Source organism: Nematolebias whitei, chromosome 17 (assembly GCF_014905685.2).
Source record: "Nematolebias whitei isolate Nwh7 chromosome 17, NemWhi1, whole genome shotgun sequence".
Lineage (NCBI taxonomy): Eukaryota > Metazoa > Chordata > Actinopteri > Cyprinodontiformes > Rivulidae > Nematolebias > Nematolebias whitei.
In genome coordinates this window covers 1,632,625-1,638,631 of record NC_056514.1, presented here as the reverse complement: position 1 = coordinate 1,638,631, position 6,007 = coordinate 1,632,625, and positions in this window count along the sequence as shown.

Here is a 6,007-nt window from a genome sequence, read left to right as displayed (position 1 = left end):
CCAAGTAGAATTCCTCTGGTGGAGATGATCACAGCTACAGAATCAGCCATCCGCAACAACAAAATTAAAGAGGGTGAAGCAGAACAACTCAGAATCAAAGTTTCAGCCTGCCTCAGCAATGCCAAACCACCACCTTCCAACATCAGTAGAGAGGAGAGGGACGCACTCACCACTCTTAGCAAGGACAAAAACATCATCATTCTCCCAGCAGACAAAGGAAGGTGCACAGTGATTTTGAACCAGAAAGACTATCATGAGAAAGTTATGATACTCCTTAGTGACTTAAACACTTATGAACCTCTGAAAAGAGATCCAGGAAGTGGTTACAAGAAGAAATTAATAGATTGCCTGAAAAATTTGGAGCAGGACAAGGCTATTGACCGTATTCTGTACCACAGACTGTACCCAGGGGAGGCCACACCTAGTCTGTATGGTTTACCTAAAATCCACAAACAAGGTGTACCTTTAAGACCTATTGTTAGCATGATTAACTCTGTCACTTACAATGTTTCCAAATATCTGGCGTCTGTACTCATCCCTTTAGTTGGCAGCTCAGAACACCACATACAGAACACCATGGACTTTGTGGATAAGGTGAGGGATGTCATCATGGAGACTGATGAAACAATGGTCTCTTTTGATGTCACATCACTCTTTACGTGCATTCCTGTTGATGATGCAGTAGAGGTGGTCAGTTTAAGATTAAAATCAGACACCACTCTGAGCAGCAGGACCACGCTTTCCACAGAACAACTGTGTCAACTCTTGAAACTGTGCCTGCAGTCAACCTACTTCACATATGGGGAGCAACATTATAGGCAGAAACATTGGTGTGCTATGGGGTCTCCAGTTTCTCCTATTGTTGCCAACCTGTACATGGAGGAGGTAGAAAAGAGAGCCTTGACGTCCTTTTCAGGGACACCACCAAGTCATTGGTTCAGGTATGTTGACGACACCTGGGTTAAAATTAAATCTCAGGAAGTTCAACATTTTACTGACCACATCAACTCTGTGGATAAATACATCAAGTTCACACGAGAAGATGTAAAAAATGGCAGGTTGGCTTTCTTGGACTGTGAGGTCTCAGTCTCTGATAGAGGACATTTGCAAACCGAGGTGTACCGCAAACCCACCCACACAGACCAGTATTTGCAGTTTGACTCCCATCACCCTTTGGAGCACAAGTTAGGAGTCATCAGGACTCTGTACCACAGAGCAGACAGCATCCCCACTAGCTCAGGAGCCAGGCAGAAGGAGAAATCCCACACAACACAGGCTCTAGAGCAATGTGGATATCCTAACTGGGCCTTCCTGAAAGCAGAGAAGAAACCCAAACAGGACTCCAGTCAGCCATCAGGTGAAAAGGAGGAACCCAGACCCAGACCAGTGGTCATTCCATATGTTGAGGGAGTATCAGAGAAACTGAGACGTTTATTTTCTAAACATAACGTCCCAGTGGCTTTTAAACCCCAAAATACATTAAAGACTGGTTCATCCCAAAGATCCAGTCCCCCGGCACAAACAGAGTAATATTGTGTATGTTGTTCAGTGTCAGGAGGGTGATCAGTCTTACATCGGGGAAACTAAACAGCCACTGGCCAAAAGGATGGACCAGCACAGAAGATCAACATCATCAGGCCAGGACTCTGCGGTCTACACTCATCTCCAGGCCAGCGGTCACTCTTTCAGGGATGAAGATGTTCACATCCTGGACAGAGAGGAACGATGGTTTGAGAGAGGAGTAAAGGAGGCCATCTTTGTGAAAAGACACCGTCCATCATTAAACAGGGGTGGAGCCTCCTGGTTCAACTGTCCCCCTCTTACAATGCTGTGATTGCTAGTATCACTCAGCCCTCTGTGAATAGTAAACAGCCATCAGGTGCTAATGATCCATTGTTAGGCTGATGGTCCTTCTTGAGCATGTGATCAGCTGGTTTTGGTTGTCAGCAGCAAACTGGTTGATCCACTCTGAGAGGGTGCTATTTAAGAGACTGAGCTGAATACAGGAAATTAGTAAATATGCCAAATGTTTAAACTAAGAAACTACTATTTTTATTAAATAAATGTGTCATTTTGAATTTGCTAGCACCAACAACGACACCACATTGACAGCTGCTTAAATCATTCTTTTCACCATTTTGATGTACGTTTTGTGTCTACAGGCCTGTTTACCTGTTTGTGATAACAAGCAGTTGAACAGGTGTTTCTAAAAAAAAAGTGGCCATTGAGCAGCTATTATTCAGGGTTCAGTGAAGAAAAGATGTGATAACAGCTTTACAGAAACTTGTTTCAACCCCTTCAAGCTACGGAAACTCTACAAGGGCAAACTATTGTAATTTCCAGTTTATAGATCACACCTGATATAAGCCGCGCACATTAAATTTAAAATAAAACACAATTTTGTACAGGGCAGCATGGTGGCGCAACTGGTAGAGCTGCTGCCTCTCAGCGAGCAGGTCCTTGGTTCAAACCCCGGTCCAGGGGCCTTTCTGGGTGGAGTTTGCATGTTCTCTCCGTGCATGCGTGGGTTTTCTCCGGGTGCTCCGGTTTCCTCCCACAGTCCAAAAACATGCATGTTAGGCTGATTGGTAACTCTAAATTGTCCCTAGGTGTGAGTGAGAGAGTGAATGGTTGTTTGTCTCGTTTGTCTTTATGTGGCCCTGTGATGGACTGGAGACCTGTCCAGGGTGTCCCCCACCCCTCGCACAGTGATTGCTGGACATGGGGACCAACGACCCCCATGACCCAAAATGGAAGAAGCGGGTAAAGATAATGGATGGATGGACATTTTTGTACATAAATAAGCCGCACTTGTGTATAAGCCGTAGGTGTCCACATTTTAATTTTAGAAACTACAGAGCTCCTGATGGAATGTGCAGGTCTTGTTGTCGTACAAGAATTAACCACCAGATGGTGTTTCATAGACTTTAGTTTGCTTTCAACACACACACACAGACTTCTGAACCTCACAGGTCTTCATTAGTGGATGACATTTTTTTCGGGAGTACCGCAGGTCATCACGTGATTCCGGCTGGATTCCGGTGGGACCGGAGTCAACCTCATTATAACTGACGTGACCGGGACGTGACCGGACTGAAAGCTAACGGGAGCAGACAGGAGCGGGAACCAACCATTAACCAAAAATGAAAATGAAACAAACAAACAAACAAAAAAAAACGGCGCTGCTATTTTCTAGTTTTCTTTCAGTAAGCCTTCACTTTAACACAAGTCAAAAAAGAACTACATTTCCCAAAAGTCAAAGCTCCAGCCGTAGCTTTTCACCGAGAGGGTGGGAGGAGCAGCGACGCCTCCAAAGAAACCGAATGGCTGAAATAGTTTGCAACGCAAGGTAAGAAGTAACTGTCTGTCTATTGAACTCACAGAACAGGCAGGAAAGTGTCAAATAACCTGAACTTCATGAGAGTTGTGTTGGTGCTGTGCTGATTTAAACGTCTCAGCTGTGAGGAGCTGCTTTGTTTACCGTCAGTAAATAAACTCAAACAGCACATTTTTCTCCACCTTGTCGCTTTTAATTTCAAAATGATGCTCTGCTTTGTTATGTGGGTTTTTAGGTTAAAATCTTCATTATCTGTCGCTGTTTGTAATGTAAAAAAACAAACAAAAACTAACTCTTCCTGGTTAAAGTGCACGCATTCTCCGGTAACAATATCCCTATTTGATATTGTGACGTCCTGCTGGATACTAGAATCGAGGAAAACGTGAATAACCATCACTTTATTGTGTAAGTAGTTACTGTCGGCTGTAACCATGTCAGTACAACAAACTCGTTAGTGAAAGCATTCTCCGGTAAAAATATCCCAGCTTTTATATGAAAGGCTGGTTACATATATATTATAATAATTGTTTTAGATTTAAGATATGATGGGTACAATTATGTTGTTGTGTTAAATTTTAGGCCAAGAGTTGATTTTTCTCAGTTCATTTCTTCACACCAGGGGCGACTCTAGAAGCCCTTTTTAGGGGCCTTAGCCCCCCAGTGTTGACAATGGTTCTTGGCTTGAACCATGGAGCATGTATTATCATTAGAATTATTGTGGGGGGGGACATATTGGTGCGAGGTCTGTGGGTCCTTCCCCATAACTTTTTTAATAAAGTAGCTACTATTTCCTGCATTCTGGTGTATTTTAACAGGTTTTAAAACATTTATGTTTACCTACATAAGTAAATACTTGATTCACTAACTGTTTTATAAAGCATGGCACAAGAAGTAGCACTAAGCTTTTTGTTTGTCTTCAATTTAATTTTTCTACCTAACACAGGAAGCTGTTAGCTCTGGAAGCAAACTGTTAAACAGCTTTGGACACAAAGACCCTTGTCACACACTTCAACAGAGCAGGTAAGATACATAACATCTTGTAATCTCTGTCTGGTGAGGCTGTTTAAATAATTATAAAATATGAAAAGTGAAATAAAGAAAAATTGAGCTACTGTTATTTATATTTGCAAATGTCACATTTTCTTGACTTAGTTTCAATTTTAAATCTCTTGTTTTTGATAAAATACTTTTTCCAAAAGAAAGACCAACAGATTGTAACTTGTAGTCACTGTGACACTATTTTGACTCGTGCACGTCTTCTGTCACTTTTAGGTTCCACAAGGCTCTGGACTGGTCCAGCTGTGGACAGATGAGGTGGAACACCAGACCTGCAATGGTCCAGTCTGTAAATGATGCTCTGAAGTCTGGGAAGATGCACGACATCATGCTTCACCCAAACGAGCTCGTTACCTCGACCACATACACTGAACTTCTGGAGGACGTCGTCCAATGTAGAATAATTTAAACATTTTTATTTGTTGAGTTCTCTGCTTGGTACATGATTTTTCTTTGTCTGTTTAAACAATTTAAAACATGACAGTGATGTCACTGTTTAAAGGAAACAATTGCTCAATAAATTAGTAAAATGCAACTTGTTGTGTTTGGGTTCTTTCATCTAAGGTAGACATGGTGTGACCCATGGACTGGTTTAGATTTTTTGTTTTTACTGGAACTGACCTTCAAAAGAGCCAGAAACAGACTCAGCAGCTGATCCTCTGTAGAAACATTATATGGACTACAGGCCATGGATTATTTGTTTTATGATATTTAGTGAAGGTTTTTGTTTGAATTAAGGAAATAATGTCTCTCTTTCACCACAGATGAACTGTTCCTGTTGACATATCTTTTGAAATAAAACAGCACAACACAAAGTAATTTAAACAGGAATGGGTAGAAGATCAGGGGTGGCAGGGCCCCAGGGGTGAATGAGATTCGCCCAGAGTTCCTTAAGGCTCTGGATGTTGTAAGGTTGTGTTGGCTTACGCGACTCTGCAATATTGCATATACATCGGGGGAAGTTCCCCTAACTGTAAACCCTAATAAGTTCACAGAACTCAAAAATTATTTTGTAACAGATTACATAATAATATTTTATTGATGTTTTTAAATGTTTAAGTTTACATAAAATAAAAATTACATGTGCAGTTGGCTTAAATTATCTCAACGTTATCTTGTAAATATTTATATGTCTCAACTTATGATTAGGGAGTACTTCACTTAAAATTTTCAATATTTTCAACTCATATAGTGCTTCAAATAGACTGAAATTTTTATATATTACTGAACTCAATCTGGGGAACATGCACTCAAAATTAACCCTATAATGAAATACTGAAGTGACAACACAGTGACAATTTAACAACTTTTTTTATTCAATACAATGTGCTTTTTAAAAGGCACGAATCAGTCAAAACAAAGTGTTGTCATAAATTAAAACAAACGGAAAAGGAGATGACTCCAGCACCTATGATAAAAACTCAAAGGATTCATGATAAAATTCTAGATTACAAGTCTAATCCATCCTCAACAACGACAACTATTAGAATGTGGAGCCATTTAACACTGTTTAAAAACATTTTGGCACTTACTGCAACTTAAAAAAAACAAGAACAAACATTCAAATACAGTACAAACCGGATTCCAAAAAAGTTGGGACACTAAACAAATTGT